Source organism: Pseudochaenichthys georgianus, chromosome 1 (assembly GCF_902827115.2).
Source record: "Pseudochaenichthys georgianus chromosome 1, fPseGeo1.2, whole genome shotgun sequence".
Classification (NCBI taxonomy): Eukaryota; Metazoa; Chordata; class Actinopteri; order Perciformes; family Channichthyidae; genus Pseudochaenichthys; species Pseudochaenichthys georgianus.
In genome coordinates, this window is record NC_047503.1 from 44,265,133 (window position 1) to 44,289,777 (window position 24,645).

Here is a 24,645-nt window from a genome sequence, read left to right on the forward strand (position 1 = left end):
GGTCACCTGCTGGGGACAGTGACTCATCAGACTGTACCCGTTCACATGCTCCTGTCTGGGAACCATCACGAGACTATTCAGTTTCATGTTCTCCGGTCTCCACATATCCCGCTTATCCTGGGTTACCCATGGCTCCGCCGCCACAACCCTAACATTGACTGGGAGACGGGAGCCATTTTGGGATGGAGCCCCTCTTGTCATCAGATCTGTCTGAAACAGGCTGCCGCGCCTCAACGCTCGGGGAACCCCAGCCAAGTTCTGGATGTTACAGGAGTTCCACCGGAATATCTGGACTTCAAGGAAGTATTCAGCAAGTCGAGGGCTACTTCCCTACCACCACACCGGCCCTACGACTGTGCCATCGACCTGCATCCCGGCACCAGCCCTTCCAGGGGTCGATTGTACTCCCTGTCTGCTCCGGAAAGAGTTTCCATGGAGATTTATATCAATGACGCTCTGGCGGCTGGGATTATTCGCCCGTCCTCATCACCTGCTGGCGCAGGGTTCTTCTTTGTAGAGAAGAAAGACAAGACCCTAAGGCCCTGTATCGACTTTCGGGGTCTTAATGACATTACAATCAAGAATCGATACCCACTGCCTCTTATCTCTTCTGCATTTGAGTTGTTGCAGGGAGCAACCATATTCACGAAGCTGGACTTGCGTAACGCGTACCACTTGGTACGTATTCGCGAGGGGGATGAGTGGAAGACCGCCTTCAACACCACCTCGGGGCACTACGAGTACCTAGTCATGCCTTTTGGGCTTACCAACGCCCCTGCAGTATTCCAGGCGTTGGTAAATGATGTGCTCCGAGACATGTTGGACCGACACGTGTTTGTTTACTTGGATGACATCCTGATCTTTTCCAAGACACTGAAAGAACACGTGCACCACGTCCAGGCGGTTCTCAGGAGATTACTCGAGAACTCGCTGTTTGTTAAAACGGAGAAGTGCGAGTTTCACACATCCTCTGTCTCTTTTCTGGGATACATCGTGGGACAAGGGAGCATCGAGATGGATCCTGCCAAGGTTGATGCAGTCACTTCCTGGCCGGTTCCAGATTCCCGGAAGCGGCTACAACAGTTCCTCGGGTTCGCCAACTTCTACCGGAGGTTCATTCGTGGATACAGTACCTTGGCCGCTCCTCTCACAGCCCTGACCTCCTCTAAGGTCATGTTCCAGTGGTCCTCCTCGGCTGAGGAGGCATTCCAGAACCTTAAGGCGAGGTTCACCTCCGGCCCCATCCTCCGAGTACCCGATCCTGTAAGACAGTTTGTTTTGGAGGTGGATGCTTCTGATATGGGGGTGGGAGCCATCCTGTCTCAGCGAGCAATGGACAGCCAAAAACTCCATCCCTGTGCTTTATTTTCAAAGCGTTTGACTCCAGCGGAAAGGAATTATGATGTGGGAAACCGGGAGCTGCTAGCAGTGAAGTTGGCTCTGGAGGAGTGGCGTCACTGGCTCGAGGGGACCAGTCAACCTTTCCTGGTGTGGACCGACCACAAGAATTTGGAGTACATCCGGTCGGCCCGCAGACTGAATTCCCGACAGGCTAGATGGGCCCTTTTCTTCACTCGGTTCAATTTCTCCCTCTCCTACCGCCCTGGTTCTCGGAACATTAAGGCTGACGCTCTTTCTCGTCAGTTTGGAGAGGGAGGTAACATTCCCAGGGGCTTGGACACCATCCTTCCGACTTCTCAGCTCGTCGCCGCCCTCATCTGGGAGGTGGAGGAGAGGGTCAAGGCTGCCCAGCAGGACCAGCCGGGACCCAGTGCCTGTCCTCCGAACCGCCTGTTCGTTCCGCAGACGTTGAGGTCTGATGTTCTCCAGTTGGCTCATAACTCCAGACTCACCTGCCATCCTGGGATCCAACGCACATGGGAGGTAGTCCAGCAAAGGTTCTGGTGGGCAACACTTAAGGAGGACACCAGGGAATTTGTTAATGCCTGCCCCGTTTGCAATCAGAACAAGTCTTCTCACCAAGCTCCTGCTGGTCTCCTACGACCTCTGCCTATCCCTCATCGCCCCTGGTCTCACATTTCTTTGGACTTTGTTACTGGTCTGCCACCGTCCAACGGACACACTGCCATCTTGACGGTGGTAGACCGATTCAGTAAGATGGCTCATTTTGTGCCGATACCCAAGCTCCCCTCAGCTAAAGAGACGGCAGAGCTGGTCCTGCTCCATGTGTTCCGGCTCCATGGGCTGCCTACTGATGTGGTTTCCGATCGTGGTCCTCAATTTACCTCGGTGTTCTGGAGGGAATTCTGCACGCTCCTTGGGGCCACGGTCAGTCTGTCATCCGGTTTCCATCCGCAGTCCAACGGTCAGACAGAAAGAAAGAACCAGGAGATGGAGACAACCTTACGATGTATAGTCTCCAAGAACCCAGCGGCCTGGGCTAAACAGCTGCTCTGGGTCGAGTACGCCCACAACACTCTGGTCAGTTCGGCCACCAAGCTGTCCCCATTTCAGTGTGCTTACGGGCTTCAACCCCCTCTGTTTCCGGCCCTGGAGAGGGAGGTTACCTGTCCGTCCGTCCAGGCTTTCATCCGTTGTTGTCGACAGACCTGGAATCAAGCCCGGAGAACTCTCGTCTGTTCGGCCAACCGGTACGCCTCCTCTGCCAACCGCCGACGTTCTGAAGCACCTGTCTACCAGGTGGGCCAAAAGGTATGGCTTTCCTCCCGGGATATTCCTTTACGGGTGGATTCAAAGAAACTTGCACCTAAATTCATTGGACCGTTTGAGATTGTCAGAATAATCAATCCCGCAGCAGTAAGGCTAAGACTGCCTCGGACTCTGCGGATCCATCCCACCTTCCACGTTTCCAGGATCAAACCTGTCTGAGAGAGTGCCTTGGTTCCTGCGATCCCTCCCCCACCACCCCCCCGGATGATTGACGGCGGGCCTACGTACACTGTCCGACGACTTCTTCGTTCCCGTCGCAGAGGAAGAGGAGTCCAGTACCTGGTGGACTGGAAGGGTTACGGCCCTGAGGAGAGGTGTTGGGTTCCAGCTCGTCATGTGTTGGACCCCCGGCTCATCATGGAGTTCCATCGGCGTAATCCCGAGCAACCGTCTAAGACCGTCACGTTGACGGGCAGAGACACAGGGAGAGTCTCTCCTCTTACCGTCAGCTCGTCAGAGGAGGACAGCGAGGGGCAGGCTTCTGATGAGGATGCAGATTCCCACAGGGGGCAGGAGAGGGAGGCGGAAAGAACTTTTTCAGATGAGTACTAATCCCACCTCCCACCTTCATCTGTAGATTAGCATTTAGGGACGTCAGGAGCCGTCCATTAAGGGGGGGGTTCTGTCATAGTCTGCTCCATCATTCACCAGTAGTTTTCCATTCACCTGTCTCACCTGTTTTCCACACCCACTCGTTAACTCACTCTCTTTCTCTTCTGCACCCATTAGCTTCTGCCAGTATTTAAACTCGCACCTGACACACACTCTTTGCCAGATTGTACTTTGCCTCATGCTTGTCTCTCCCGCGTTCAACACTAGATTGCCTACCCGGTTTCGACCCTGCCTGTCCCCGACCTGCCTGCTCTGCCTGTTTCCTGATCCTGCCTGTCCCTCGACTATCCTGCCTGGCCTGTTATCCGACCCTGCCTGTATCCACGCTGACCGCCTCGCTTACTCCCTGACCCTCTGCCTGTCCCTGACTCACCTTCTGCCCGCTGTCCTCCGGTGCGTTATACTGCCCGGTTGGTATTCCTCCGATCCAGTGGAATCTCCAATAAAGGATATTACCAATTCTCCTTGGTTTCTCGAGTGCTGCATTTGGGTTCTCCTTAAGACTGTGACAGGAACGAGTCAGAGGAAGGGAGGGCTGAGAGCACCGATGAGGCAAAGGTAGAGGGGGAGAGGGGGAGAGGGAACGAAGGTTACGGCGGACAGGTGCAGGATGAGAAGAGATTAGTCAATAGAGGTAGGTGAGGTAAAGGTCAGGTCTGACACGGCCACTTACACAGCAGAACTGTCAACAGTAGGAAGAAAGTGGTGCCATGGTGGAATGAGGAATGCAGCAGGGCTATTAAAGAGCGAAATAATGCATTTAGAGAATTAAAGACAAACATGTCACAAAATAATGTTATAGAGTATCAAAGGAAAAGAGCAGCTGCTCGAAGGACAATAACATACAAAAAAGAGAACATGGAGAGAATGTTGTTCTACCATTGGCAGAGGAGTACAATTAGGTGATGTCTGGTCCATGTTTAAGCGGATGAGTGGGAAAAGGAAATCCATTAAAATTCCAGCTTTGGTTGATGGGGAGAGGCTGGCAGTGACAGATAAAGAGAAGGCAGATATGTTAGGAAGGACACTTGCAGCAGTACATAGTGGGGAACATCTCAGTGATATTCATAGGCAGCAAAAACAGCAGTTACTAGCAGAGAATGAAAACGTGAAGGAGAAGAGACAGGATAATATGCTCTTGATGTGGAATTTACAATGTCAGAACTCAAAATAGCCTTACAAGGCACAAGATACACAGCCCCAGAACAAGACCAGCTATGTTATGCTATGTTTAGACAGTTACCTATGGAAACTATGACAATGGTGCTTGTAAGGGAAACTTCTGCAGCAATGGAGAGTCAGGACTCAGAGAGACACGAGGAGAGTTGGAGCTTTGATGTCAAACACTGAAGTTTATTTACAAGTATCGACCGGAGAAATTCACATCACAAGTCACACAGCCAGAGATTCTGACTGCCCTGGTGGGTTGCCATGTCAAATCTGACCAGCCTCTCTCTCGAATAGACCTTTAGTTTACAGAGAGTTAATCCACATATTGGGGGATGGTGCGGTGTGAAGCTGACCGTTGAGCGGCCCAGACCAAGCAAGGAGGCAGAACGTCCAAAAATATAACCCGACGTGGGCATTTATTAAAATCATGGGCACAAAGTTCACAGCTTCAATCCTGCGGTTCTCCTTTCACACATCCTGCAGCCACAAGGATCTCACACACACACCCAGCCTCTCAACAGACAGAGAAACAGAGCCTAAATACACACACTCTAATCAGCACAACAAGACAGGTGAGGGGGGAGGAGACACCACAGGACACCAGATGCACACAATCATCAGCCACAGACAACATATACTGTGCACTAATAAAGTGCCATATTACCCGGCCTGAAGCCGTCAGTCCATAGTGACGAAGTTCCCTTCGTCACATGCATAAACACTGGGAACACTGAAGATATCCCCGACATCTGGACTGCATTAGCACATTCCTTACGGGAGATAACAGACTTAGGGTTGTAAACGTCCCCACACAGAAAAATATCTGAGTAAGGAAGAATTATTCTTTGACAGTGCTGAGTCTTTCAATACAATCTGGAAAGAAGGAGATATGCCAAGTGTGTGGAAAACAGCAGTCGTGCTACCATTCAATAAGCCAGGGAAAGATACAGCTAACCCTAGTAACTGCAGACCAATAGCTTTTACATCACACCAATTCAGGGCCAACTTGGAGCCCCAAGCGACATTGTGAGATGAGGCACCCCCCCCCTCAACCGACAGGAGTGAAAATATTTGTTTTGGGAACAAAGTAGGCTACTTTGCAAATATAATTCCTTTTTATTATTGTTATCAACACAGTTACTTTTGTATACAGTGAGGTAAATGGTAAATGTGCATATATGTCGTTCAGTATGCGTTTACAGGTGAATACCTGTATATACCTTCTGCATTTCCTGCCAAATACTAGCCTCAAAAGATTAAAATATAATTAATGCAAATAAACTACTTCTACTAATAATAATCATAATCAATTCAATAATATAAATACTATATTATTTTTATTATAATATAGTTGTAATATAGTCAAGACAAAACATGCTTATGACATGCTCAAAAACTGATATTTCTTAAATCTGTATTCAAATGTAGTTCCCTCTGTCAGCAATGTATCAACAACTACACACACATTCCTATCAGTATTTCTCTGTGTTGTGGTTGACATGACGATGACTGTTAGGAGTTAAGGGGAGAGGCTAAGCATCACCATGAAATGTGCAAATTGACATAACAATTAATAAAAGGGGAAAAAATGCTCCATGTTTTTTAGGCTGTAAACTTTAACTGTTATGTAAGCCAACTCGACAGACAGTTTATCTCTCTTCCTCCTGTGCATTAGCAGATAAAAGGCATGAAATACTTGAATGAATGTTAAATAAAGAATGCTGGAAATAACTGCATCTCCATTAGCCTATATGCTATGCAGAGACTGCCTTCTTCATGTCGTGAATTGCAGCTGATGTTTTAATATACATGGCATTTGGCAATTTTACTTATACAACATTCGCAAGTTGTACATTTGACTCATACAATAACCCACCTTCGAGTGATGCTCTAGTTTCTTCATGTTTTGTTTTTTTCCCTCTTGCTTGTTCCGGACTGAAACTGTCTTTTCACCGACATCTCTTCCCCTGCACTAGTGGCCGTATCAAAGCCATGATTGGTCAGATGTCGATTCATTGCAACGGTGTCGGGTTACAGACGTGCTCCCCTTGTCACCTCTCACTCTTGCGTGTCAGCGGGGGGTGCGCGGAGAACTGCGCGGAGAACTGCGCACAGCAGCTGAGGCCCTCTGGGTGGGGCCCCCTGTGCAAGGCGGGGCCCCATGCAGCCTGCGTGATTGGCCTGTAGGGAGGGGCGGCCCTACAGACTCTTCACACCCTGGACACTTCCTGTTTGCTCTTCTGCCCTCCGGTAGACGCTACAGGTCAATTCAATCAAGGACAAACCGAATGAAAAACAGTTTTTACCCCAGAGCCATACGAGAACTGAACACCGTCAAACGCTGAACTGAACAGTTACAACTTCCAACTGCACTACTTTTTAATAGTTTATTAACTTATTAACTGATCGACATCAGGGATGCAAAATATCATCCCTGTGTTTTTTTTTGTTTTTTTTATATTGTAAACTGTATTTAAATAATGTGCGGGCATGTATGGATGTGTGAGCATGTTTAATGTGTATATGTTTATATAGACAATATATTTATTCGTTGTATGTGGAAATGCACTGCGAGGATTGCTTTTTTAAATTTCGTTGTACCTGGTGCGATGACAATAAAGGAATTCTATTCTATATGTTATTGGATGGAAAAGATCATTGTCCGTAGGCTCTCACTTAGGCCCAATCCCAAACCACTCCCTCGACCCTACCCCTCCGTGACGGAGTGAACTCCGTCTGTAGCCACACTCGCAGCTCAACGAGGCTCCCTCCTGTCAGATGGAGGGAGTAAACACAGCAGCAAGCTTTGGGACGGCCTCCCCTCTCTCCGGCAGAAACAGGAAATGCCGTAACTGTATGTAACAACGGTTTCAAATCAGCATCTCTTAGACAAAAAGTTTAAATGAATAACTCAAATAAAACTCCAAACATCTTTCATTGTGTCACACCGCTTCACACTCGTTGCTTTGGAACAGCCCTCAATATGGCGGACCCTCCGCGTGAACGCGCAAACGGAGGGGTAGGGTGTAGGGGTAGGGTGTAGGGGGCGGTTTGGGAATGGGCCGTACTGTCTGGAACAGAAAGGGCTACTGAGTAGTTTTCAGAGCGGATTTCGTAAAGGGCGGTCCACAATAGATGCATATCTTGTTATATTTTATATCTATAAAGCGGAAAGAGGCAAAAGTGTTCGACGCAGAGTGGGAATGGAGTGTGGTTGGTGTTTTGGGAACAAAAGGTGAGGGAGTAAGAGCTACCAGAAAGGCACTGTTTATCTTTTTGAGTGAAACTGGGGTGGGAAAAATAATTTAACATTAGGCCAGGAAAGATCATAGATTTTATTTTTGTTTTATTTATTTCATGTTTTTTTTTATTAGATCATAGTTTAAAGAGTTGGAATGATATGATGATTCATACTCATGTACAGTAGGTGGCGGTATGCACCTTTTAAGTTCTTTGCAATCCGCCAAAAACCGAGAGAAGAAGAAGAAGGAGGAGAAGGAGAAGGAGAAAAAGAAGAAAAAGAAGAAGAGGAAGAAGAAGAAGAAGAAGAAGAAGAAGAGGTGAGTGGATTACACACCTATCTTTGACCACAAGACTTTCGTGGTTGTGTGCGCTCGTATGTGTGTATATACCGGTCCGTACATTATATGCATGTGTGTGTGGCTAAGTATCCTACATAGGCTGAGGTCTCGTAAAGTTGCACAGAGTGCGGGGGTGACTTCGAGACACACACACACACACACACACACACACACACACACACACACACACACACACACACACACACACACACACACACACACACACACACACACACACACACACACACACACACACACACACACACACACACACACACACAGGAAGGGGGGTGCTGAGGGTGCTGCAGCACCCCCATCTGTTGGCGGAGAGTTGTAACTGCAACGCCAAAAGGTTCACTAAACAAATTAATACAAACGTTTTATTTTGAGTTACTATTTTTGAGTTAGCATTTTAGTGTTGCAGACAAATAATGACACATGGCGCTCTCCAAGAAGAGGAAAGTAAACAGTGAGAACAGAGCTTTTAACCCTGAGTGGACTCATTCATGTTCATCCTGCCCACTGGGAGCACAGAGCCAGTGTGTCTCATTTGCTCAGAGACCGTGGCGCTCATTAAAAGTGCCAAAACGCCACTATGAGACAAAACACAAAGTGTTTGACCAAACATTCCCTCTCAAGTCAGAACTGAGTCACAAAAAATAAGCAGTCTCAGAGCCCAATATGATCAGTCCACCAGGATCAAATTAAAACTAAAGCAGGGCAGGCTAACCAATGAGCACCTGCATGTGTATGAGAGAATGGCCCTGACTCCATTTCAGCCCAGATTTACAAACTCCTGCAGGACAAGCTCCTGCTCAATTCTCGCTCTGAATAAACAAAGTGAGTGAGGGACTGCAATATAAGAGGGAAAGAGAAACTTTAAAACTGTTAAATTGTTATGATGTGTAAAGACTGATATTGTTCTATAATCGTCTGAAACTGTTAAGTCATGATGTGAAACGGTTAACAAAGAAAAAGGGACTCTCAACCTGCTGCTACACTTTATTTTATTTATCTAAAATTAAGCACTTTTAAGATGCACATATTTTCAAAAGCTATTATTTATTTTCTCTATTTTATTTTTAAATGCAGCCCGAGAGGAACATTACACATATCCACAGTATTTACTGTCTATCTGTATAGTTCAATGTTAATTTACAATAAATATTGTTGTTTTTGTACTTTCTTTATTTGATTGGCAGTCAGCTGTTGATTACATGCAGACGTTGATAAAGCTACAGCTACTTCCATATATATCACACTAATTCATAAAGCAACTTAGACATTTTTATGTTCCGGACCTTTGCATGGGGACATTTTCTCTAACTGGACCTCGTTGAATTGTAGTTACCCCTGCACTAGAGTATCTAAAGAATACACAATATGCAGAAAATACTGTATACATGAGTACATTAAACAGTCTCACAGCTAATGTTTGCTTTCTGTGTGAACTTAGTGATAGTTAATCACACAGATAGCGTTATAACCGTGGTTCAAGCAACCATTAATGTCACTTTCTATGTGAATAAAGTCATTTTAATGAACTAAAAGTGAACAAACTGTGAGCTGTAAATTAGAATGTAAGTTGCTACACAGATTATGAAGAAGTATATCTAAATATTTGAATTATATTAATAATAATAACTATCGTTAATAACTATCTGACCTTTCTATCATTTTCAGCAGCATGGAGGAGAACGAGGAGACCCCTGGAGCTCAGGTCAGTGTGCACTAGAAGATAATATAAATAGAAAAAACAATATTAAATTAATATAGCCGGCATTTTATTAAACATGCATACAACACTTTCACAAACCCCTCATCCACCCCAGTGAAACCCAATCAGCTATCATGGACAACACAACCAATAATCAAACCCGGGTAGTCTGCAGCTTCCCTCTAGCAATCCAATGACTATCAGTCCTCCTTCTGGTGAGTGGAATCCTTTATAATCCTTTCTCTGGTGAGGAAAAGACAAAAACTGCAGCTCCAAAAACTCGTCGGTTCTGCTAGTTCCTGGTTCCCCGCAGCATCAAAAAAGCACATCAAACAATTTGAACAATGCCCACACTCTTACACACACAGGGCCCACACTCATTGAGCCTCATTAACAACCACACCTGGCCTGCTCTTCCTCTCCTCCCTCATATGCAGACTCTGCTGCCCCAGCACTGCCCCAAGTGGGAGCTGCTGTTTATTACAGGGTGAAAAACTCACTGCATTATTTGAGTGGGTTACACATAGGTGTGACGTTTATCTAAATGTTTAGTGATGATATGAACCAGAGTAGCAACAGTACCACCCCCTTGCTTATAGGCAAATTGGTATGGATCAAGTATGTCTTGTCCGTCACAATAGGTTTAGCTGAAGAGGTCATTCCTATCATGGTTCTCATGGTGTCCCACACTTTTTTGGGGTCTTTGGCTTTAAAAGCATTTCCCAAAAGCTCTGTGTGCCAGTTTTGATTCCTTCAATTTGACTTTCAGTTCTCTCTCTGTCTAAGTCAGTGTGCGAAAAAGTACACGTCCCACCGTCCGGGACGTGTTATTTACAATATCGGACAAGTAGATCTTTCAATTGACTTGTCCGGCGGACAAGTGACGTTTTTCGCCCCGATTTATTGACAAATTATTGATAAATTCAGTTTACAAAAGGCAGAACTCATTCGCAAATTGTACGTGATCTAATTCCTCCAAGAAGTCCCCCAAGGCGCCTGGTGGACGGTAGAGAACAACAATGGTTAATGGTATAGGATGGGTTACTGTGACGGCATGGAATTCAAAGGTGGAAGGAGCGAAGTTTGGTAGCTTGAAGAGGGAAAAGCTCCATGTGGGAGAGAGCAGGAGACCAGTGCCACCTCCTCTGCCAGTGGGTCTGGGTGTATGGGAGAAGGAATATGCTGTGGAGAGAGCTGCTGGGGTGGATGTGTTGGATGGAGTAATCCAGGTCTCAGTGAGAGCAAGGAAATCCAGGGTCTGCAGGGAGGCGGAGCCAGAGATGAAGTCAGCCTTAGGAACAGCTGACTGGCAGTTCCACAGGCCGCCTGAAACTAGATGTTGGATCTCAGTGGAGCATGTGGGATAGACGAGAGCGGGCCGGTTATAGCGATTAGGAGATACACGGGGTCAGTGATAATTGCGAGAAGACACATGAACAGGAATGGAGAAAACACATGATTATAGCATGAGGGGCTAGAAAGCTAAATAAAATAATATAAAACACCAGCGATACTTAGCTCAATCAGAGTAGGATTTTCCTCCTCTTTGACTCCCGCGGGACTCTAATGTCTTTGTCTGTCTGACGCTCCAGGAAAGTGCTACCTAAAATGGACACCTGATGGCTGAGTTCTCACAGCTGTGGGGCCACGTCCCTTTAATTAGTTAACTCTCTGCAGCTGGTGGCCCTCAAAAGGAAATCTAGACTGGCTTCCTCCTGACTCGTTATTGTCTTTTAAGTCAATTACATTAAACCCTAAGTTATAAAGTTATGAGTTTAACCCTTAATACAGTTACACCTACTCAATAAAGCTCTTAGTATTCTACAAATGTTTAAATCAAAGTTAACCCTAGCAGTCAGTTAGTTCAGTTTTAAGGTTTTCAGTCAAATTACCTGTCCCAAGTTTCTGCCTGACAGATACTGTAGCGGTTTTGAGATTTAAAATCACAATTTCAGTCAGATCAACTACAGAGCATTGATACAGAATACACACACTGAAGCAGAGAAGTCTAAACACAGAATGTTACTCACACAATTCTAGAAGTGTCCAGTTGCTTTCTTGTCAAAATCGAGTTGCACACTATAGTTGCACACTATATATATATATATATATATATACATTACATTTCAACGTGTGTGTGTGTGTCTCATTCACTGTCCCTCAGGTTGTGGCATGTGTATACATATTGGGCAGCAAGATGTGCCTTGTCTCCTTCTCCTAGCAGTACTCTCAGTCTTGAGAGGTCATCAACCTCCTTGAAACCTGGGATTACAGAGTTCAACTTGTTCCAGTAAATGCTCCTTACTTCGTTGAATGTTTGGCACTTCAGGAGGAAGTGCATCTCTGTCTCGGTCTCACCTGTCGTACAGTGACCACATGTTCTGTTCTCTTTTGGTTGCCAGGATCTTTTGAGTCTTTCTGTTTCGATTGCCAGTCTGTGGTCACTGAGCCTGTACTTGGTTAGGATCTGTCTCTGCTTTCTATCTCTGACAGTAGAGAGATATTCTGCCAGCTCATAATCTCTGTTTAGAGCCAGGTAGGGGTGGGCGATATTGAAAAATATATTGTCACGATATTTTTCAAGCAGTATCACGATAGACGATATATATCACGATATTTTTTCATGTCGGTTATTATGGTTATTTTTCAAGTTACTTAACAGTACAAGCACCTACAAGGTAACATAAACTAAAACAAAAAGGAGTAACAGACCAAAATAGCATTTCAAGCTGGTTTTATTTCAGAAATGAATAACTAGCAAACTAAAGATCATGTGCATCCACTGCACACATAATCTGAAATAACAACTCATATTTCTCGCATCAAATGACATCAAAACGCATTTAAACTAACTTTTAGGCATTTTCAACCGAGAATAAAACGAAGTTCGGCCATGTTTTTTTTTTCTGCCATTGGAATGAATGGTGAAAAAAACCGGGGTTTGTCAAACAGAGCACATGGTGTAGTCCAAACGATAGCTGGGGATTCTGGGTAGTGTAGTGTCTTCTGCCATCCTTCACTCCGAAAAAATATTTGTTTCTCCGAATCGAAGGGGAAAAATACAAAAGCATTGCACACAATTTAAACCAATCAATGTTGTGTAATTAACAAGGATAATCTGGTGTTTTTTAATCGATGAGTAGTGCAGATATCACTGTAAAATCAATCGACAGTAAGGGGAACACTTACTTCCGGGTGTACAATTCTCCGTTATCCAATGGGAATGGACGCTCACATTGCCTTTTAAGGGTAGCCGACACAAACGAATGCCGTGCTTCCATGAGCGTCAAATCCCGCCGCAGATGGGAATACATTGCAATCAGTTGAAAGCTATTTGCGTCCCTTTATGACGCTGAAGGAGCCTCGGAGCGTCACAACTGCACGCCACGGACACTGACCAAACGTCGCTCCTGGACGATTATGGAGTGAGATTGTGTTGGCTAACCCTAACCCTAGCCGGACAGGGGATCGTGTCCGTCTCTGTGGCTTCAGGCTTGATCGCCGTTCAAATGACAGTTTTAATCATCTCAATGGGAATGGTTAGCGTTTCATATGCACGCAAATCAAATATAAGCCAACAGAATCAACCAAGACAATAAATGAAGTGCAATACTGTCTGAATCCTGACTAGACAGCTTTAGAGCATGTCTTTCACATCAGTTTTTTTTTTCAAGTCTTTTTAATTTTTTTTATCACTATAGACACGATATCTCTGAAAAAGCATATCGTAGAGACCTAATATCGTCACGACGATATACATCGTCATATCGCCCACCCCTAGAGCCAGGTAACATTCTAATCTACTTTGGCTTTTAGTTTCTTCTTTCCAATGTTGTAAATAGTTGTCTTTACATTGTGTTATAATCAGTGGCAGCCGGCCCATAGGGGCGCTGCCCCCCCTCTTCCCACATGTTTGATTGTCATTACAAATAAAAAATAAATAAAAGAATATATTTAAAAAAACTATTTTAATTTGTAATGAACAAGGTACATATTATATAGTTGGTATCAGTAAAATGTATAATCTACAATAAAATCTCATTTAAAATTGTTTTACGATGTCTAAAGTTACTGATAAGTCACATGTTTCCTGCCTGGCCGCAGCGTGCAGCATTACCCTCTCTCGTCCGGGCGGTAGAAAGGAGCCTTCAGCCAGAGCAGCAGCAGCCAACATGCTGACTGTTGCTATCTGTAAACTATGCCGCCGAAACATAATTTCAGCCAATCAGCATCGCCAGATCTGATGCTCAAAGGGCGCCCTGTCAGCGCCCTGGCCTGTGTGTCTGTGAGTTGTTTAGACTCGTATCCAAGGTGACGCTACAGTAGTTGTCGAGGATGGCTGTGTCTGCAGGTGGAGACTGCGGTGCTAGTGGATCGCCGGAGCTGTAGATTAACATTTGCATGCTTATTGTAGTTGTAAGGGCAATGCCTGCAGCACCATGGAGCATATGTGTGGGCTGGACCTGTATTTTACAGGAAAGGAGTGAGCAGAGGGTGGAGTTGTCGATTCTTGTTCAGTTTTCATCTTCCTCACCCTCTCAGACTTTGAGCTGCGCACGCTGCTAAAGAGACGCGCTACCATGGAAACCAAACAATGATGTAGCTGTATTAAAGTCCGAGTGGAAACAGTCGTGAGTAAATCTGATTTTGTCAGAAATGCGGGGGTTGGCAAGTATCACACACACACACACACACACACACACACACACACACACACACACACACACACACACACACACACACACACACACACACACACACACACACACACACACACACACACACACACACACACACACACACACACACACACACACACACACACAATGTTCGTATTTAGTCTCCTGATTTTAAATGGGAATTAAATCATTTGAGTGTTCCCAAAGCACCAGTGTTCTGCAGTTGGTGTGGGCCTACTGTTGCACAGTTTTGGAAGATTCATAGCTAACCACCCTGAAGATTATGGATTATCTCATATTTGTAAGCCTCAATTTGTCCCCCCCCCCCCCCCCTTTAACACTCTAACATCACCAGAAGTCATAATTTAAGGGGTCATTTCTCAAAAATGTCTTCCGGGGGACGATCCCCTGGACCGCCCTAGTATGTTTTGGTCACCATTTCCATAGCCCCACCAAAAATATTTTCCACCAGTCGCCACTGGTTATAATGCGTTTGACTGTGATTGGTGTTTGGAGAGCAGTGTTGTTGAGAGACTGGTCAGAGTGGCTCTGAGAGGGGGCAGCTAGCCTCAGCACCAGCTGACATGGGGGACTCTTCTCTGGGGTTAGCTCTTGGCTCTGGAGGGCTTTGGAGTGGAGGGTGTCTCGGGGGCTGGATCTAAGGTGGTTAAAGAATGTTAGTGCTCTCTTTTGAGTGTTAAAGGGGAAAGGAAACACCAATTACAGTTATAATATTCCGGTAGTTTATTCATTTTACAATGGATATTGATCGTAATATTTATTGTATATGACATTACTCGCCAAAAGAAAATTAATTATCCGCCGGCCGGGTGGGGAATTCCGGGAGCAGGCCGCCGCCATTAGGGGAGTCCCAAATGGTGACGTCACTGGCTGTGTTTTCGCTCCACCGGAAGTCAACACAACGTAGCAGATATGGCAGCGATGGAGGAATTTTGCAATGCGATGGACGTTTTGAACGATGAATTTGACTATTCGTCAGGCTTTGAGTACTGCAGTTTGAACTGCAGTGCCCCCTTCTTGGTCTGTGCCTGCTCACGGTCGATGTTGTGGTTGTGATCCAATGCAGCGAGGCGAAGGCGTGCCTGAAAGCTCTCCTCCGTGAACTTCTTGCGCTTTGGAACGTACTTTGTATACAAAGAATGGATGCTCTCCAGCTCGCCAGTATGGATCCCTTCTGTAACCTGCAATTGAACAGAGTGGGTCATGAATGTCAGCATTATTTAACATTTTTGTTATTACTTAATTTGTCAGATTGCGAACTATTGGAGTCGAGAGATGCCAGACATGCAATTCTCAAACATCACTATTGAATAATCACCCATGGTTGGTGGATAATTCAAATACTGATATTAATTATGCATGTGTTTGTATTTTTTCTTATACATATTTTCAATTTCATATTTTACTGTTTGTTCAGGGCTACATCCGTTGAATATATTCTCTTTAGATAAATATACTGCTTTGTGGTGAATTTATAAGGCCAGAATATATAAATGAAGAAGGGCAATTAAGACAATACCTTATCTAGTTTTTTCAACAGTCTCTTGTCCATGACCACTTTCTGTAGAGTGCCAAAGGCCTTGGATGAACGCTCCAACCAAGGTCGGGAACTCCCATCCTCTTCAGAATAAGGCTCGTGTTCACACTTCAGCATCTTCTCTGCCGACAGCCACTCGTGAACATTGATGATATGATGGAGGATGGACGTCCATTTCTCCTTCAGCAGTAACGCGTCACCATCACATGTACACACACAGTACCAAAGATGGTTGGATACCATGCGCACCCACTCCTTCAGCTCGGTATTCCTGCTCTGCAGCATCCGCTTCTTCACACCTTTCACAATGTGCCACAAGTCAAACTCATGCTTGATGGTCTTGTGGTCCTCACGTAGCATCTTCTGCACTGCAGGGTGGCAGTCTGTGGCTAGTATGGAAATTGTCACATTGTGATCCTGAAAAGATATTTACCATAAATTTAATTTAATAAAGCCAACATCTTCAATTTCTATCACACGGGTTTGATAGCCACCCCCCTCAGGTGGATTTCTATATTTCCATGTGACAATGTTTGTCCGAAATCATGGCCTCTCTAGCATATCATGTAACAAATTTACATACATTATATATCTTTGGCTATCAGCAGAGATCCCATACATACAATGGCACAGGCAGACAGCTAGACATCACAACCTTTCTATTCCAAATTGACAATTGTTATTTAAAATTAGACAAAAGATTATACAATATATTGTAGCAATACTACATGTACTATTGACCTGTGAAATAAACAAACCAACAATAGAATACCTGTAGTTTGGAAATACATCTTTCAAGTCCAACAGGCTCCAACCAGTAGCTATTTTTGACCTCTGTCACCTTCACTGTCTGCTGGGCAATGATGAGCCTTGAGTTGATATCAAGCATGGTGTACGTTCCAAATGTAGCACAATGACCAGGGCTGTCACATCGCCCATCGCCTGACACAGTGACAACCTGATCGCCAGTTGCTGCCATCACTGCCTCATTATGCAAGTTCCAGACACTGGTAACTTCCCGGCAGCACATACACTCTCTGGATGTTATAGCAGTGTCTTGTCGAGAGTGATTCCAGGCCCAGACACTGGCATATCTCAGAAAATGGGCCATAAGCATTTCCAGTCAGGAAAATCGCGGCTGGCACTAACAGGTTGCAGGACATTGTGCCATTTAAGAGGGGTTGAGAAGTCCACACAAACTCATGGCCATCGATGCAGTCAGTTTTCACTTTCAGTCCAAAGCCTTTGGCTGAACAGTACGGCCTGCTGATCACACATTTTCCTGCATCCGGCAAAGTTGCATACACAAAACAGCTTCATCAGTTGTGCATGGGATACCAGATATTTTTTGTCTGACACTGGATCTTCTCCGCCATCCACTGAATGTTCTCCATCATCCTCGCTGTCTTCGCCGTCATTCTGTATAATGTCATCTTCAGTAGGGCTGTAGTCCGACAAAGAAGGCTCAGTCCCTAGAATGCTCTCCCCAGAGCTGGAAGCATCTTCTTCAGGCATTGACACATCAGGTGTTGGACTCAGTGGTGCTTTGGCCATTGCATCTGCAGGTGCCAGTGTGGCGGATCCACCAGCAATGTCCCTGCTGACGCAATATGGATGATCATGACTGAGCAACTGACTGTTGTTGATGCCATCGGTCCCAGTCTGCACACTCACCGAAGTCACAGTTTTACACGGGCATGGTTCCAGTGGTTCCGTCTGTGTGGCCACAGTCACTGACTGCCCACGTTTAGTTGTGTGTGCCTCCAGTACCTGGGAATCATCACTTGCATCATCAGCACCTATGCAGGATGTATCTTCTGTCTGACAGGACAACAATCCTGCAGCAGTATGGACAGCTTGTTTGACCTGAAACAAAACAATATAAATATGTTACAGGTTAAGGTGAACTAGAAATATTCAAAATCATGACTATGATAAGTTGGCCGGAAAAACCCCATCGCCACTATTTACCAATGTGATTATTCCATAATGGTAAAATAAAGAAACTGTTCATAGAAACCTAACTGTTCAGTGTCTGTGGAGATGGAGGTTATAAATCTCCAAAATAATGTTCAGCAAAACTCACAACATTTCTGGAGCCTTGTAGAACCAGAGAACTATAAGAATATTCACCAAGCAGCACTGAACATGTCTGCTTTATTTGGTTCTGTTCTACAGACCTTTGTGAAGCAGCTTTTTCTGACATGAATGAAATCTAAATACAGAACAAGACTGATCAACATTTAAATGACTCTATTAGAGTGAACCTAAGTGGGTACACTCCAGCATACACCTCTATGGTGGACTCCATGCAGCGCCATTCATCTCACTAACTGTGAAAAAGAGTGAATGCACTTATTTTACACATGTGCCATAAGATGTTTGCAAGGTGGTGATTAAGGCGATGTACTTACTATGTGGGCCATATTAATATGTGAGAAATTGTCGTTTTCTTGGACCCATGTGAAGTTAAGATTTTAGATAAGCTTTAGGTATTGCAATTTCACACGTGTACAAAAGTAGCTTAATTCAACTGATGAGTGCTATGTGAATAAATGTAAGTGATGCGATGCAAGTAGTTCTTGGCCACTTTCATGTTTTCAAAGTAGCTCTCAGGTGAAATATATTATTTATAAAGGATTGTGTTGTTATTATTAAGCACATGTTCAGAAAATACTCAAGCAGGGCTAAGGATGGGCAGTCATTTTGATGAAGTATACTCCTACCAGGCTACCGCATGTACCAGTGGTCAGTTGACATATATTTTGTATTATTTTCCAACACCTCATACATCTTAGCAATACCATCCATTGAACACCTAGTCCAGCAATACTAGCATTTTTAGGGCTGTTTTCGACAGTATGCTAGTTTAATTAGTTGAGCTATAGAACACTTTCTCCATTCTCCATTCTCCATTTTACATCATAATAATAGCTACCATTTAGTTTGGATGCGATTGCGTTAATTCATAAGGTCACACTGTGTCAGTAAATACATGTGTGAGCTAGTAATCTGGTAGTGCTGCAATATGTACCTCTCTCTCGGCAGCTGAAGCAGCTCGTTTGGTGGCTCGAACTTCACGTTTGTTGACATTGTCTTGCACAGCCGACGTGCTGGGACGGTCGGTGTTTCCGACTGCATACCTTGAGAAATCGAATATTGTGGGAACAGATCCTGGCTTCAAATCCGATGTTTTATATTGAACCAGGCATCCAGACTCATCAAACCTCATTTTGTGGACATAATCTTCATCTGTAAAGTGTTCGCTGCACACACGTGCGGACTTATTCAGTGGCGGATCGGACCGTTTCATGGAAATAACCCATGCTTTGAGCAGCTTCTCATCCGTTAGTGGCAGCCTATGGAAATGTACTTCTTCTTTCTTCGTGTAAAATCCATTTGTGCAGCCTGGGGCAATACAATAAAGTCCTGACGACGACCGTTTTCTTTTACAAACTACTGATGCATTGCACGCCATATTGTTTGTTATTGAGCTTTGGCCCAGGAAGCCGCACCCACTCAGTGACGTCACTGGGAAAGTCCCCGAGCAATGGCAGTGCCCAATGACCCAGCGGTCATTAGGCACGTATTTCAAAAGAGACATTTGCGTATCTCGATCGTTTACATTGGAAATAGACTAGATAAATACATTTCCTAATGGGAATATTGTCGCATGGAAACCAGTTTGAAAAGTGTTTCCATTTCCCTTTAATGATCAGTGGGTATCTGCCTAATTCTGCTCGACATGCATTTGTTGGTGTTTTTCTCTGAACACGTAAAATGTATCTGCAGAATTCTGCATGTAAAGACTCTGTTGGATGTTTGTCCCAGCGGGTATAGCTCTGGTGACTGAGTGGACCCCATACTTCACTACCGTACAGCGCAATGGGCTGGATCACACTATCAAAGATTTTGAGCCAGATTTTAATTGGAATTTGGACATTATAAAATGTTCTCTTAATTGCATTCAGAGCTCTTCTTGCTTTTACTTTGAGTGCATTTACTGCCATGTCTCTCACCTGTCTCCCTCTGTCTATCTCTCTGTCTCCCTTTCTCTCTCTCTCTTTTCTCTCTCTCTCTCACCTGTCTGTCTCTGTACCTGCCTGTTGCTATGGCCAGGCTGTGAGCACTCAGCCTGTACTCCATCTCTCTCTCTCCTTTCTCTCTCTCCTTTCTCTCTCTCCTCTCTCTCTGTCTCTCACCTGTCTGTTTCTCTGTCTCTGTACCTGCATGTTGCTATGGCCAGGCTGTGAGCACTCAGTCTGTACTCCATCTCTCTCTCTCCTTTCTCTCGCTCCTTTCTCTCTCTCCTTTCTCTCTCTCCTTTCTCTCTCTCTGTCTCTCACCTGTCTCCCTTTCTCTCTCTCTCTTTTCTTTCTCTCTCTCTCTCTCTCTCTCTCTCTCTCTCTCTCTCTCACCTGTCTGTCTCTGTACCTGCCTGTTTCTATGGCCAGGCTGTGAGCACTCAGCCTGTACTCCGTCTCTCTCTCTCTCTCTCTCTCTCTCTCTCTCTCTCTCTCTCTCTCTCTCTCTCTCTCTCTATCTCTATCTCTATCTCTATCTCTCTCTCTCTCTGCAGTGTGCGAAAAAGTACACGTCCCACCGTGTTATTTACAATATCGGACAAGTCGATATTTCAATTGACTTGTCCGGCGAGTGACGTTTTTCGGCCTGATTTATTGACAAATTATTGATACATTCAGTTTACAAAAGGCAGAACTCATTTGCAAATTGTACGTGTCCGCCATTGTTTGTTTAGAAATGTTAGTTTCAGTTCTGCTTGTCGATTCCTAAGGAAATGCATCTCGCCGCTTTCTGTACAGTTAGACGGGGGCGGGGCGGAACGGGACCATGGATGTATAATAAGAACGACGACGTGTAGCACAGTGGCAGGTTGGGAAGCAAAACTCGGTTCCGAGTAGGAACAAATAACAATTGTCCGGTACCGGGATTAATAAGAGTTGAGAGGACAGGAAGCGAGGCCGAGCCCCGCGGACTGCAGCTCTCTCTATGCTCCGTATCAGCTGATCGCTGCACGGTGCAGCTCAGCGTCTCTCGTCTCTTTCTATATTTTTCTCTCAGTTTGTCACGGGACTTTAACCGGAATCGAAAAGCAGAACCGGAATTGTTAAAATCCAAACGATACCCAACCCTATGTGTGATGCAGTAAAATCTTACCGCTAACTTACGTTAATTTTTGTCCATTCTGGACAAGTGAAAAATGTATTCGGACAAGTACATTGTCAAACTCACTTGTCCATGAACAAGTACTCTCTAAAAACTTTTTCTCACACTGCTCTGTCTCTCTGTCTCTGTACCTGCCTGTTTCTATGGCCAGGCTGTGAGCACTCAGCCTGTACTCCGTCTCTCTCTCTCTCTCTCTCTCTCTCCTCTCTCTCTCTCTCTCTCTCTCTCTCTCTCTCTCTCTCTCTCTCTCTCTCTCTATCTCTCACCTGTCTCCCTCTCTCTCTCTCTCTGTCTCACCTGTATCTCACCTGTCTGTCTCTGTACCTGCATGTGTCTATGGCCAGGCTGGCACTTAGTCTGTATGCAATTGAGTCTGCCCGCTCTCGGGGTGGACACCCTCTCAGCCCTGGTCCACGTTGTTGCTCAATGAGCGCAGGTTTGTGAGAATGATGGATGGAAGTGGTGGCCGGCTGAATCTCTTCTGAACGCCTCCCCTCCTTCCTAGTCTCTTTTTCCTGGTGTTTCTAAGCGGCTCCGGAGGGATGTCATCCAATAACGAAGAGCACAGATGGCTTGGTGTATTCGTAGGAGGCCGATCGCATTGTAGCTCTAGCATAGCCTCGCGGCTGTAGAGGCTGGGGCTCCTCGCCATACCTGTTTGTGCTGTCACTCAGGTGTGTCTTGGAAAGTTGTATGGCCAGACATGGTCTGCAGAAGGCAAATGTAATCCACAGGATCAAAAGCATGGTCTCTCAAAATGACGTTTCATAAAGACACAACAAAGTTTAGTCAATAATTAGACCAAAAAAACTAAAACACAAGATGAACGGAGCATACTGAGACTCGCGGTGACAGGATGCCGTCTCCCTCTGTCTCCTGTATACCAGAGGTGGGAGTAAGTCATACATGTGCAAGTCCCAAGTTACTGGGGTGAGAGTCAAGCAAGTCAAGTCCTACGAAATCCTGATGAATAACCCCAGTTTCCGCATTTAAATCAGTTAAAAGACAGTGGTTATGAAAACTAGTCTTATTTTCCACATTAACAACAATGGAGAGTGGGGCTCTGAAAACATAAAACAGGTAGAAGGGGGAATAATTGGGCGTGTGTGTGCACGTGTGTGTGGGGTTAAAACGTAGCAGCCTGCGGTCGCTCTTTAGCTGTTCTAATGAAGGTAAACACAGTGAAGTAAACAGTAAAAGGCACAGCTCTTTGCAGCTGGTGCTGCTCTTCTCAGATTCTGCTGAGTGACATGTTACTGCCTCCCGATGCTGCAGAGATTTCATGAAGTGAAGGAGGTTTTCCTTCTATAAAACAGCTGTGGGCAGCAGGTACTGTGAGAGTCACAGACATGAATACATAGGTCATGGCAGACTGGTGCTCACACTCCTGTTTTGCAGATCCGATGCTTGAACAAATGTCAAGTCGAGTCTTTTATCAATGTTAGTCAAGCAAGTCGTCTCAAGTCAAAAAATATGCGACTCGACTCCCCCACCTCTGGTATATACTGTGGTTAGAATGTTGCTGTATTACTGTATCAAATATAATACAACTATAATAAACCCAAACAGTTAAGTGTTGTTTTATTAAATGTGCCAAGTGCTAGGACTGTCTTAGGGAAGAAAGCTTTTAGATGTGCAGCTCCACTAAATTGGAACAGTCTGCAAACCTGTTTAAAACTGAGCACTTTGGTTCCCCTGCAGCATTTTAAAACTCGGCTGGGTGACATGCTGTTTGATACTCATGGTACCTGTCACTGTAAATAGAGTTTTGTAAACTGTACCCTGTACATTATGTTGTATGTCATCCTTATTGTTGTTCTGTTGTTTTTATGTTACATGTGTAACTAATGTCCTGCAGGTCACCCTTGAAAAAGAGATCTTTTGATCTCAAGGGGCTTCACCTGGTTAAATAAAGGCTACAAACAAACAAACAAACAAACAAACAAACAAACAAACAAGTAGTATTTTGTTAACTCAAGGTTTATATGAAGTGACTTTTTATTGAGTTAACTTGTGTATTCATGCTTTTTAGATTGTCTTTCTCTGTCCGTCTGTTCTAGAAACCGAAAGGAAGAGGGAGACGTCACAGCTGTCAGCAATGTGACAAATCCTTTTCAACATCTGGAACTTTAAATCGCCACCTGCATATTCACAGAGGAGAAAAGCCGTACAGCTGTGAAGAGTGTGGGACAACTTTCACTTATTCAAGTCATCTCAAAATACATCAACGTATTCACACTGGAGAAAAGCCGTACAGCTGTGAAGAGTGTGGGATAACTTTCAATAAATCATATGCTCTCATATCACATCAACGTATTCACACAGGAGAAAAACCGTACAGCTGTGAAGAGTGTGGGACAACTTTCAGTAGATCAGATGCTCTCAAATCACATCAAGTATTCACACAGGAGAAAAACCGTACAGCTGTGAAGAGTGTGGGACAACTTTCACTACATCAGGTGCTCTCAAAAAACATCAACTTGTTCACACGGGAGAAAAGCCGTACAGCTGTGAAGAGTGTGGGAAAACTTTCACTTCATCAGGTGCTCTCCAATCACATCACCGTATTCATACAGGAGAAAAACCGTACTGGTGTGAAGAGTGTGGGAAAACTTTCACTTCATCAGGTACTTTCCTATCACTTCACCGTATTCATACAGGAGAAAAACCGTACTGGTGTGAAGAGTGTGAGAAAACGTTCACTACATCAAGTAATCTCAAAAAACATCTTCGTGTTCACACGGGAGAAAAACCGTACTGGTGTGAAGAGTGTGAGAAAACTTTCACTTCATCAAGTAATCTCAAAAGACATCTTCGTGTTCACACGGGAGAAAACCCATAGTGGTTTTAAGAGTGTGGGAAAACTATGAGAGCCAAGCTAGCTGTTTCCTCCTCCTGATGTCCTGAGAGCTGTAGTTGTATAGTCTCATTTAAATAAAGCTTATTTCATTCAAATGTGTCTTTTCTTCAGTGAGATATCTTTATGGATTTCCTTATGACTTGAGAGTCTGATTTTAAAAGTGGTTTATATTTCTGAGTCTGACTCAAGCAACTTAAATGTTTGCTTGAACAAGTCATCTGAACATTGAGTACTGTTTAAGTAATGTGGCACTCTACCTTTGTCCCTATATTTAGATAAACAAATTAATCCCCATTATTGCATTTAATAATTCATATTTCACGACTCACTGTTACTGTAGCACTGACCACTTTATTGTATAAAGTGCATTCAATTGAAAACACCATAGTGTTACAGTTAAATTATACACAATTATGTACTTAAAAGTATTTACATATAATAAATAATTAACACCTACAATATCAGAGAAATTAGAATGCAACAATTGCACTGATGGGACTGCTCTGTATTCCTAAAGTTTGACCTTTCTGGCAAAGTATTTAATTGATTCAGTATAAATGATGGCAACAGCATAAACTAAGGTCAACACA

At 44.5% G+C, this 24,645-nt stretch overlaps 1 pseudogene; it reads left to right on the forward strand.

Annotated features, from left to right (window-relative positions):
• Nucleotides 1-7,977: 7,977 nt before the first annotated feature.
• On the forward strand, nt 7,978-24,100 carry LOC117450606 (zinc finger protein 716-like; annotated as a pseudogene).
• Nucleotides 24,101-24,645: the final 545 nt, after the last annotated feature.